The sequence below is a fragment of the Trachemys scripta genome, chromosome 3, assembly GCF_013100865.1.
Source record: "Trachemys scripta elegans isolate TJP31775 chromosome 3, CAS_Tse_1.0, whole genome shotgun sequence".
Lineage (NCBI taxonomy): Eukaryota > Metazoa > Chordata > Testudines > Emydidae > Trachemys > Trachemys scripta.
This window is the reverse complement of record NC_048300.1, coordinates 193,891,738-193,904,337: the sequence shown is the minus strand read 5'-3', so window position 1 is coordinate 193,904,337 and position 12,600 is coordinate 193,891,738. Positions and strand designations below refer to the sequence as shown.

General features: G+C 49.2%; 1 protein-coding gene across 3 annotated transcripts in view; it reads right to left on the bottom strand.

Annotated features, from left to right (window-relative positions):
- Positions 1-2,078, bottom strand: part of FAM167A (family with sequence similarity 167 member A) — a 34,414-nt gene extending 32,336 nt beyond the window's left edge. For all 3 annotated transcript variants that reach the window (XM_034766715.1, XM_034766714.1, XM_034766713.1), the window contains exon 1: positions 1,808-2,078. The gene's annotated coding sequence lies outside the window, so the exon portion shown is untranslated. The remainder of the gene's footprint in view (positions 1-1,807) is intronic.
- Between the last annotated feature and the right edge of the window lie 10,522 nt (positions 2,079-12,600).

Below are 12,600 nucleotides of genomic sequence, written 5' to 3'. Positions count from 1 at the left end.
GGTCGGTATCCACTGTCTGTCACAGCTATTGTTCCATACTCTCTGTCTCATCCAGTTCCGTGCCTTAGTATGTGATCCATTCAAACACCCGGCTGATTCATTTCTTTACCAGGCATTCACCAGCATTGTCAATCCATCCACGACTGTTTAAAGCTGAATTGACAGCTAACTGCCCCCGAAAGATTCCAGCTCTGCTAACTACCAGAGGGTCAGGTTCCTCTTTCCTGGACACAGTTTCTCTGCTATGTTTTAAAAACTCTGGTGGCTGAGAGTTTTTGATCATAGAATCATAGAAGATCAGGGCTGGAAGGGACCTCAGGAGGTCATCTAGTCCAACCCCCTGCCCAAAGCAGGACCAATCCCCAACTAAATCAAGCGATGATGAGCAGAACGCATCTACAAAATGAATTTATAATGATCACAGGACAAGAGGTAACATTTAAATGTGCATTCGCAGACAGTCCTGCTTTAGCAGAGAGATGAGAAATGTTAACTCTTCGAACACCATCCTCCACCACATTTTAACACGATGGCACTTGAAGAAACAAATCACTGGAATCTACTTACAGCAGAATCTCCCGAATTTCTATTGACAACCGGGAGCTGCACTGAACTTTGTAAATTAGCAAATCCATGAGCAAACAAAGCAAAGATAATCAATCCATCGCCAGGTGGACCAGGGTTTATTTACTGGAAAGGAGCAGTTTAGTTGTATTCATGTTAATAATGTTGTAATCACAGCAAATATGCTGTTGTATATTTCATAAGGGCAGAGACGTCTTAATAATAAGAGAGCTAGCTGCTCAGGAATCTTTACTGAGACGTAGGGAGAGATCCCCACAGTAATTCACGTGTGTGTCAATTATACGGTGTGTGGACTGGCGGTGTTCTGCTGTGCTATGGTTAAAGAAACCCAAAGCCAGTGTAAAAGGCTTGGCAGGAGTTCTGGATTTTTCCCCAATGTTAGAATAGACTGTATGGGCCATCTCCTCAGCTGATATCGATCGGTAGAGTTCTGGTGGAGGTGATTTGCTCCAGTTGAGGATCTAGTACCGTGTCTGATTCAAAGACGGAATGACAATAGCTAAACCTGAAAACACCATTCCCCAGTGCAGCCCATCTTGCCTACATCTAGCACCCCAACATTCACTTGCACTGTGTCGGGGCCTTGAGCAGAGGATGATTTTCACTTACATGGGCCAGACTCTGCTCAGTTCCACCCGTGTCAATCTAGGGATTTTCTATTGACTTTGGCCAAGTTACCCCCCACCCATATCCCATTTACAGCCATGTAACCGAGAAGGGAATCTGTTCCCGTACCGGCTAGCTGGGAGTCTAACTGAATGTCCTTGATGGGTTTTTGGGGGGGGATGCAGCAGCCACTCAAGGCCAAATTCTGCTCTGATCTATACCCTGCCACAAGCCCATTCAAATCAACCGCACTGCCCAGGGTGTAGTCCCTGAATGGATTTTGGCAAGCCATAAAAAGTGTGCATTCCGGGGGGGACGTAAGATGCCCCTCTGGAGCACATGAGCACATGGGATAATGCCCTTTCCTGAACTATGCTGGGGTTAGCATGGACAGCTCCTACCAATGGGCTCTCCACTCTACCTCCACCCAGTTCCCAGGCTCAGATACCAGTATCTGACCATTGTCCATATTACCAGGGACAAAAAAGACCTGTTAAGCCATCTAGTCAATCCTCCTGCTAGTGCATCTTTTATTTAGCGCTTCTCTCCATCGTCTGGGTGAAACTACGGTTTACTACAACCCACGTTAGGAAGTAAATAAAGGAATCGAACTTACCGGGGGCTGAGTGACAATTACTATGCCAGAGACATATTTTTTTGCTCTGTCGCTCCTTCTGCCTCTGGTTTGCAACTCGGGGTTTGCAAAGCTCGGTCAGTGGTGCCATCAGGTTTCTGTCTCGCTCTTGTCTCTGGCTTGCTGCTGAAATCTCTGTGTCTATGTGTGTGTGTGTGTTTTAAGGGATTTTTTTTCGGTGGTTGCGTCAGGCCTGTTGCCTGGATACAGGCGAGCTATTCCAGTTGGAGCTTTTCAGTCCAGATTTTCTGTCTCCCTCTCATTCACACCACTGAGCCCTGGACCCTACCTCCCACCAAGTAATAACCCTGAAGAGACCTGAAAGGGAGCAGCAGCTGAGCTGGGTCCTAAACACCCCCGGGTTCAGCTCGCTTGGATTAGGAGCAAAGGAGGGCTGGGTACATGAGAAGTGAGGTCAGTGTAGCTGACTAAGCATCTGGGTTGATGGCACTTACCCTCGTTGTTGAGGGTGGCAAGCCGAGATGTAATAAACCAGATGTAATAAACCAGATGCCTGAGATGTAATAAAAACAACAGGCGTCCAGGGTATTTCAAAATGTGCCAATGGCTCTTGTATGAAGACTCCCTGGCATGAAGCAATTCCTGAGCCGCCCCAGGATATTCTGTGGGTGGATATTCTGTGGTTTGAATATTTTGCTTTTGCTTATTGGTTCCCAGACCAGGCTGCTTGCACAGCGGCCACAGAGCCGTCGTGGGGGCCTATGGGAGGAGCTTAGAAAGCCCTTTGTTCAGATCCAGATCCTGAGAGCTACTGAGCACTTCCAGGGTAGGGATGAGCTCTCAACAACTAGGTAGGGAGGTAGAGAGGCACGTGGGTGAAAACATGTTTCTGTTATCAGACTTATGACACTGTCTGGCCCTGTCTACACTAGCCAGTGAAACAGTGTGATGTGCTTTTCTAGCAACAACCCTCCCCCCCTTTTAGTTAAACATTTCTTACTGGAAAGGTGCTAAGATGGTTTCAAATCTCAGGGCTGGTCCACAATGGGAGCTTACATTGGCACAGCTACATCTCTCCAGGATGTGAAAAATCCACCCCCCTGGGAGACATCGCTATGGAGACCCTTGTGTAGACAGTGATAGGTTGCTGGAAGAACTCTTACCACCTCTCAGGGAGGTGGATTAACGATGCTGATGGGAGAACCCCCTCCCCCCCCCGTCACTGTAGAGAGCGTCTACACTGAAGTGCTACAGCCGGAGTGTTTTAAGTGTAGCCATAGCCTCAGAGACTGAAAGAGAACCTGGATGGCCAGGAGCGATCTCAGCCCGGATTCACCAAAGCCCTATGCCTTGGGATGGATTTAAACACTGTGCTTAAGTGAGTAACGAGCAGTGGCTGCCAGGTGTCAGGCTAAAGTTTAATTCTTTGGAGACTGAGGTTCTGTATTTACCTACACTTGTAAAGCACTTTTTGCCTTAGTATCTAAGTGTTTTGCGTCTGACTTTAAAACACACTGTGGTATGCAGTGTCGTGGTAGCCATGTTGGTCCCAGGATATTAGAGAGACCAGGCGGGTGAGGTCAAATCTTTTATCAGACCAACTTCTGTTGGGGAGAGAGATGAGTTTTCCAGCGTGAGCGCTGTGTAAGCTCGAAAGCTCATTTATCTCACCAATAAAAGATATTGCCTCCCCCGGCTCGTCTCTTTAAAACACATTGAGCATTCAGCATTGGTTTGTCTGGCAATTTGGAAGTTGCTAGTGCTCTGAAGGGTTAAACCCTTTCATTCCCCGTCCCCACTTTCACATACTGCTCTTAAGCTTTTGTGAGAGAAATGCATGACCTCCCCCTTTGTATAGGTCAGGGGGGGGAATGTCTCCTGCTCTAGGTTTCTTTGCCTTCCTCTCTCTGCTGCACACCGGGGCCATGCACATGGCACACACAGCAGTGAGAACTCAGCTCTTCCTGCTCTCACAGGACAGGCCCCTATGTAAAAGGAGAACCTCCTGTAGCTGTTAGCAGAGCAGGGCCTATGACCAGGGCCGGCTTTAGGAAGTGTGGGGCCCGATTCGAACAGTTTTGACGGGGCCCCCACAGGGATGACTAAAAAAACAAAAAAAAACCTGTAAAAAAAAAACCACGTGGGGCTTGTACTCACCGGGCGGCGCTCCTAGTCTTTGGTGGCGGTACCTTCACTCGCTCCGGGTCTTTGGCGGCACTGAAGGACCTGCCACCAAAGTGCCGCCAAAGACCTGGAGCACCGCCGGGTGAGTAAAAATTAAAAAGGCGCCTCTAGCCAGGGAAGGGATTCTCTGCCACTTGCCCCCCACTCTGGGCGGCCCTGCCACTGGGTGCGGGGCCCTCTTAGGCGCGGGGCCCGATTCGGGGGAATTGGTGGAATTGGCCTAAAGCCGGCCCTGCCTATGACACACAGCTGAGCAGCGCTGATCCCAATCAAGACAAAGCTGTGCTTGGCTGCAGGCTCCCCATTGACAAGGCAAAGTCTCTCTGTTTGCCACCTGTAAAATTGAGAGAACAGCGCATCCCTCCCTCACCAGCACAGTGTAAGCTTAAATGCATCAGGTACTCTGGTAATGGAGCCATTCGCCTCCATTTTTTATTAATATCTGTGGTACTTCCCGCCTGAGGCTCTCAAAATACTTTGCAAACACAAATGAATTTAGTCTCCCAACATGGCTGTGAGATCGTTAACACCTCCACTTGACAGACGGGGAAACTGAGGCACAGAGGGATTAAGTGATTGACCCAGCATCACACAGCAAGTATCTGAACCACGATTAGATCCCAGGGGTAAAATCCTGGCTCCACTGGCAAAATTCCTATTGACTTCCCCAGGGCCGGGATTTCAACCCTGGTCTTCTAATGCCATTATGCTCTTTGTTAATATGGCCGTTATTATTGTATGTCAGTGTGTAGAGAGCATCATAAGTGTCCCTAGTGTTTTACAGATGCATAAAATATGAAGAGACGTGCTGCCCACCCCAGAGTCTAACTTTGGCAGATCTGACATGGGGTGAAGGTTCAAAGGCGGGCACTTGCGAGCACGCCTGCTAGCAGCAGCTCCTCACTGGCAGGCTTCATGGAAAAATACCCTTTAAGAAGGGATTGGAAGGAAATACTGATCCCTGGTATACATAATAAATAATACTAATACCTGGGCCTTGTAGAGCACTTTATGTCTGTAGATCTCAATGCGCTTTGCAAAGGAGGTCAGTACCATTATCCTCCTTTTACAGTTGGGGAAACTGAGGCAAAAGCCAGGAAGGGATTTTCCCAAGATTACCTAGCAAAGCAGGAAATTGAACCCCACTTTTCAGAAGCCCAGCCACTGGGCCACACTGGCTCCCCTCCACCGGCTGCTCCAAGCATAGGGTAACATTCAACAAGGCACAAGGGCCAGAGTGGGAAAGGAAGACATCCCTTTCCAGCTGTACAGGGAGGGTTGTAATGAGCAAGCAGAGGTGTAGGCGGAGCAAAATGAGAGTGAGGTGGGGAGGTGGAGTCATGCAAAGCGAGGTCAGCTCTTTCTCTCCTGAATGGCTTTGTTTACACTAAAGTTTCTCTGAACCCAAGTGAATTGGATGCTGGTTAGTTCAATTTAGCTAACACCTTTCTAGTCATTAGCCTGGACTTTCACCAATTTCTGCCAGGTTTTTGGCTTCCCAAACACGTGTGACCTGGACTAAACAATTGGGGAGGAGGCAGGCCCTACTCACCAATGTGTTCGCTAAGTCAGTTGACAGTAAGTAACTTGAGCTAAAAACCATGCCCTGTAACTAACACTATACTGTAGTAAAGGTGTGAGCTGGGAAGCTGTAGTGATCACAGCCTGTGGAACAGCATGGGGAGATTAGAGTTATATTGCTGGGGGGAGCGGGGCGTGAGAGTGGATAAAGGGCATGGGTACGAATTACAACCCCACCCCACCCCATATAGGCACAAGATTGTCTGATTATTGCCCCCTCCCATTCTCCGTGCCTCAGTTTCCCCCTCTGTGAAAGGAGGCTGACAATACTTTGCTTCACAAGGGCGCTGCGAGGATAAATTCAGTACTGTTTGTAAAGTGCTTTGAGATCCTCTGATCAGGTGTAAAATATAATCATTCCGACACTTCCATGCGGGTGTTGCCCTTTGAGGCAACATTATAAAATAATCATTATAAAATTCACATTTAGACCTCAGTCCTGCACTGAGTTCCAGACAGGCGGGCCCAGGAGGAAGACCTGCAAGTTACATAAGAAAAGCACCAGACCCCTGCATGTTTGAATGGCATGCAGCCGATAAATGACTCATTTACTTGCACAATAAAATCAATACACACACAAACAAAGGCTGGAGAACTGCGTTATCACAATAATGGAGCTGGCACTGACCCCCTGTTCATATTCTATTCATATTTGTGTAACTGATTTCAACTCGGCACATTCAAAGTTGCCAGGAATACACAGCATGACTGAGAGCCTGTTCCAAAGCCCATTCAAAGTCACCAGTAGGACTGTCATTGACTTCAATGGGCTTGGGATCAGGCCCTCCATCAGTAACTAAATCGCTTTAGTACAAAAACGAACCACTGATGGCCCAATCTTGATGCTTATTTATCCGTCAGTCATTGCTTTTGTGGAGCACTTGCCCTACAGAACGCATCTCCGAACAATGTACTGTGCGCCAAATTATGTCTAGTCCAGTGTGAATGTGCAAAAGGAGGAGTGGGCTGGGCATATGCAACATTAGCACTCCCCTCCTGGCATCATGTCGATACACACCTAGGCCAGGTCTATGCTAAAAAGTTAGGTTGATCCAGTGTCGCTCAGGGGTGTGAAAAATTCGCATGTGTAGTTAAGCCGATCTAACCCCTGTGTAGATGGCCCTAAGGCATAGGCGCCGACTCCGTGGGTGCTCTGGGGCTGGAGCACCCATGGGGAGAAATTAGTGTGTACTCTGCACCCACTGGTAGCCAAGCTCCCCTCAACCCCATGCCCCACCTCCTCCTCCCCTGAGCCACCACGTCCCCGCTCCTCTGCCTACCTCCCAGTGCTTCCTGCCTGGCTGCCACCAAACAGCTGTTTGGCAGCGTTAGCACGCTCCAGGAGGGAGGGGGAGGAGTGGGAATGTGGCACACTCAGGGGAAGAGGCGGGGCTTGGGTGGGGATTTGGGGAAGGAGTTGGAATGGGGCAGGGAAGGGGTGGAGTTGCGGCAGGGACTTTGGGAAAGGGGTGGAGTGGGGGCGGGGCCAGGGGTAGAGCATGGGTCGAGCACCCGGGGGAAAGTGGGGAAGTTGATGCCTATGCCCTAAGGCGATGGAAGAATTCTTCTGCCAACCTAGCTACCACCTCTAGGGAGAACCTCTCACCAACTTCTGAGAGAGGTTCGCAAGAAGCTACACAAAAGCTCTTCTCCAGGTCTGGGAGAGGTACTCAGAGTGTCACAGCTAAATACAAGGTGGAACAGATAGTTTATCATAAGCAGTTAGCACATATTCTAAGGGACCATTCAAGGTGAAGTGGTCCGTTAACACTCCTGCAGTCATAGGCCAGAAAGGGGGGGTTAGTGGGTTACTTTTTGTAGGATAACAATTAGGCCACCTGATGATCAAACTTGCTTCACCCACAGAGTTTCCTTCATCTGACTTGTTTGTTGGGGAGGGCAAGTCACTAAACTGCTCCATGCTTAGTTTCCCTATCTGTCACACGGAGATGACTATACTTCCCCAGCGCTTGGAAATCTTAGAATAAAAAGTACAGTTCAAGGACAAACTTTTATTAACGATCACAAGTCTATTCTTACAGCTGATGCTTCAGAAGACGGTTTAGGTTTCCCATAATGCACCTCACTGTGCCGCAATAGACTTGGGCAATGCCAGGCTATTGCTATCCCTGAGCATGTGCCGGTTCATTTTCTGACAGAGGGGCCCTGACAGTTGTGTTAGGGGATCTGCAATGCGATAGCCTTATGAGCCATAGGCCCGGCCTCACTAATCCTGGAGGGGTCCCTCCTCAGCTCCCATTGTAGTCAGGAGGAGTTGAGAGTTACCCCGCCTGAATACAGTCACCCTCCAGGCAGCATGAGCAGTAATGGCTCAATCCTGCTAAGGCACTGAGCACCTCTTGTAAATTGCAGGATGTACTCAGCGCCCAGACTGGATCGAGCCCTTATTTGCTAGTGCAGTCTGCTATTCAGGGGCTCACGCTAACTCACCGGTGGAGCGTCATGTTTCGCTAGCCTGCTAAATGACCTCATTACCAAATCGTATCTCCAAATACCCTGGGGCATTCATTGACATTTTAAAGTAATAAGAGTGCAATATCCAGTCCATTCTCCGGCAGAATGAAGCCAGGAAGTGTTAGAAATGCCAGCTATATGGAGAAACCTTACCTGCTTATAGAATGATAAAATCACAGAAGTGTAGTAGGACTGGAAGGGACCTCGAGAGGTCATCTAGTCCAGTCCCCTGCACCCAAGGCAGGACTACGTAATAACTAGACTATTCCTGACAGGTGTTTGTCTAACCTGTTCTTAAAATCCTTCACAAGCTCCCTAGGCAATTTGTTCCAGTGCTTAACCCCCCTGACAGTTGGGTCTACACGACACACTTACTTTGGTATAATTATGTCACTCACAGGTGTGAAAAATCTACACCCCTGAGCAATGCAGTTATGCCGACTTTAACCTCCTGTGTAGTGCTATGTCGGCAGGAGCAGGAGCGCTGGAACCTCGGTAGAAGTGTGGGGGGCATGAGGACCCACCCCTCTCTGTGGCCCTGCCCCTGCTCCTCATCTTCCCCCCAATGCCCCACCCCCTCGCCAGGCCTAAAGCTGGAGCCAGGTAATGGTAAGAGACGCCCAGAGAACCCAGTAAGGTGACCAGATGTCCCATTTTATAGGGACAATCCCGATGTTTGAGTCTTTTTCTTATATAGGCTCCTATTACCCCCTACCCCCGTCCCGATTTTTCACATTTGCTGACTGGTCACCTTAGAACCTGGTGAAATTCACTCCTATGCAAAGGACCTGCACAAGGCCTATGTGCCTCTTAAGTCCAAATTTCAGGGGTAAGAGGAAGTATGGGCCAGTGGCTTGAGCACTGGCCTGGGTTCAAGTCCCTGCTCTACTACAGATTCCCTTGAAGAAGTCACCCCGTCTTTCTGTGCCTTGGTTCCCCATTTGCAAGATGGAGATGAGAGCACTGTCCTACTACCTCACAAGGGTGTTGTGAGAATAAATCAATTAAAGATTGTGAGATGCTATGGTAATGGGATAAGAACATCTGTACAGGAGTGACTTTCATATGGAATAGCAATGGGTCTATTTCAGTGCGTTCATGTAACACTGGCTTTTAGATAAGGTTGAGTTTGAACTTCCGGGGTGCCACCACTGTTCCAGTTGTTCATAGCTCTTCCAATCAAACCCCTTTTGGAGTGAAATTCTCCGTGCTTTGTCTCAACCCCAAGGTGAATTGCTCTGAGAAGTTTGAGCAAATTCAGATCAGTTATTGTTGAATTATTCCAGTGTGTGGGTGATGGAAAATCCTCTAGAGTATGTTCTGATTAGGGATTTTAACCCAAGAATGGCCGAACCTAATCAGTTTGGGTAAAATTGTGACTTGGACTGCACACCCATCCATAGGTGCCGACTTCCCCGCTTTCCTGTGGGTGCTCGACACCCCCTCTGCCCCCGGCCCTGCTCCCACTCCACACCTTCCATGAGGCCCCGCCCCCCCCGCCCCCATTCCAACCCCTTTCCCAAAGTCCCTGCCACAACTCCACCCTCTCCCTGCCCCTATTCCAACTCCTTCCCCAAATCCCCACTCCGGCCCCGTCTCTTCCCCGCCTCCTTCCCTGAGCGCGCCACATTCCGCTCCTCCCGCTCCCTACTGGAGCCTGCTAACGCCACCAAACAGCTGTTTGGCGGCGGCCGGGCAGGACACTCTGGGAGGTAGGCAGAGAAGCAGGGACGCAGCGCGCTCATGGGCAGAGGAGGAGGTGGGGCAGGAGGTATGGGGAGCTTGGCTGCCAGAAAAACACTAATTTTTCCCTGTGGGTGCTCCATGCACCCATCCAGGGGCATGAGAGGAAGTAAGACTCCCTCATACTGCTGAGTGAGCTCCCTGGATCTTGGATCTGGCAAGTGGCATGTGGGTGACTCATACCCATGACTCCTCCCCCAGAGCAAGTGGACAGGCCGTAGGTGGAGCCAAGGCTCCCCTTCTCTGGTGTACCGCCTAGTGTGGCTTCTTAGCAGCACTGCGCACTCCAAGCAAGCAGAAAGCAGGGAAGGAGAGGTGCCTGTGTCACCTCAATCTTCCCAGGCATTGGAGTGCAACGGCCACATACAGGCCACTGTGGACCCCACAAGGAGTTGCAGGATCAAAGCGTGGGAAGTGCTTTGAGATCCTGGCATGTGAAGTGTGAAACAGTGTTGCAAGTCACCGAGAAAATATGGCAGAGCCCCAGTAGGGGAAGCAAATCTGTAGCTAATGCAGAGAGTAGCTGTCACATAGCTAGCGAAGGGAATATATATATATCATCTGCCTGTGTCACCTCCCAATAGCTGAGTGCCTGTACGATACAGCCGAGGCGTCTGTGGAACTGGAATCACTGACAGAGGCCGTAAGGGCTCTGCCATCCCCGGAGAGGCTGGATGGTGGGAGGTTATAGCAGGAGTCCTACAAAGCAAAGCCACTCGCTGGTAACTATAATTCCCTGGGAACAAATCAGGTGAAGGAGATGTGCAATTTCATTCATTCTAAATACAGAGCATCCAGTGGAGAGCTGTAAAGGCATATGAAGCTGGTGTGTCACCTCTCAAATACTCGGAAATCTCAGGGCTTGCCCACGTCTCCACTGGAGTCTGGGGGACTTTTGCTGTTGGGAGCAGGATGAAGCCCATAGAGAGCTTTGTGAGTTGGATTCAGGATTGCTACAAAGGCCCCCAGCAGAGCCAATTTAGAGATGAACCTAGAGAGATTCCCTCCCAATGCCAGCAGAGGCAGACTAGGCACAGTTCTCCACTGACCCCTGCACCAAACGAATGCAAAGTGAGTGGCCGGGTTGCTTTCCATACCCACTTGGCACTGCAGTGACTGCAGGAGGGGAAGGCAGCGGAGAACCAGGATTCACTGCGTGAGTCTCGGGAGCAATGTACTTAGTTCCCAGGGACAGCGTGGCCTATGTGGCAATAGTGAGTAGGAGGGGTGTGAACTGTACTCATTTCTTTACCTTACAGGCTGGCTAGCTGCCTGGTGCTTGAAAAGGCTGAATCTGGGGATCTGTGAATGTTCTGGTTGGGAGTAAAAACTGGTGGTAGCCAAGTATTTCTTGGATGCAACCTTGTGTAGTTACAAAGAATGACCTCCTGACCTTGGAACCAAATGTAGGAGTGGGCTGATAAAGTTTGCGGACGACACAAAGTTGGGAGGTATTGCCAATTCGGAGAAGGAGCGGGATATCCTGCAGGGAGATTTGGATGACCTTGTAAACTGGAGTAATAGTAATAGGATGAAATTTAATAGTGAGACGTGTAAGGTTATGCATTTAGGGATAACTAACAGGAATTTTTAGTTATAAGCTGGGGACGCATCAATTGGAAGTAACGGAAGAGGAGAAGGACCTCGGAGTCCTGGTTAATCACAGGATGACTGTGAGTCGGCAATGTGACGTGGCCGTGAAAAAAGCTAATGATGTCTTGGGATGCATTAGGTGAGATATTTCTAGTAGGGATAAGGAGGTGCTGGTTCCGTTATACACTGGTGAGACCTCATTTGGAGTACTGTGTGAAGTTCTGGTCTCCCATGTTTAAAAAGGATGAAATCAAACTGGAACGGGTACAGAGAAGGGCCACTAGGATGACCCGAGGAATGGAAAACCTGTTGTATGAAAGGAGACTCGAGGAGCTCAGTTTGTTTACCTTAACCAAAAGAAGGCTGATGGGGGATATGATTGCTCTCTTTAAATATATCAGAGGGATAAATACCAGGGAGGGAGAGGAATTATTTCAGCTCAGTACTAATGTGGACACGAGAACGAATGGATATAAACTGACCGTCGGGAAGTTTAGGCTCGAAATTAGACAAAGGTTTCTAACCATCAGAGGGGTGAAGTTTTGGAACAGCCTTCCGAGGGAAACAGTGGGGGCGAAAGACCTCTCTGGCTTTAAGATTAAGCTTGATAAGTTTATGGAGGGGATGGTTTGATGGGATAAAGTGATTTTAGTCAATAGGTCAATAATGTGCCATCGCTGGTAATTAGTAACAATGGTCAATGATGGGATATTAAAAGTTACTACAGAGAACTTTTTCCAGAGGGTCTGGCTCGACAATCTTGCCCGCATGCTTGGGGTTCAGCTGATTGCCATATTTGGGGTCGGGAAGGAATTTTCCTCCAGGGTAGATTGGCAGAGGCCCTGGAGGTTTTTTGCCTTCCTCCGCAGCATGGGGCAGGGGTCGCTTGCTGGAGGATTCTCAGCGATTTGAAGTCTTTAAATCATGATTTGGGGACTTCAACAGCTGAGTCAAGGGAGAGAATTCTTCCGGGAGTGGGTGGGTCAGCTTTTGTGGCCCGCATCATGCGGGAGGTCAGACTAGATGATCATAATGGTCCCTTCTGACCTTAGAGTCTATGAGTCTATGAGTAATGTACAAAGTCCTGTGTCTCTGACCACAGAAGGAACCAACTTACCAGCTCCATAAACCCATTTAGTCAACACCAGACTTGAAAGCTCTCTCTAGTTTTTTCCAGAGTCACGCAGGGTGTGTCTACACTGCACTAAAACTCCCCTGGCTGGTCTGTGTCAACTGAC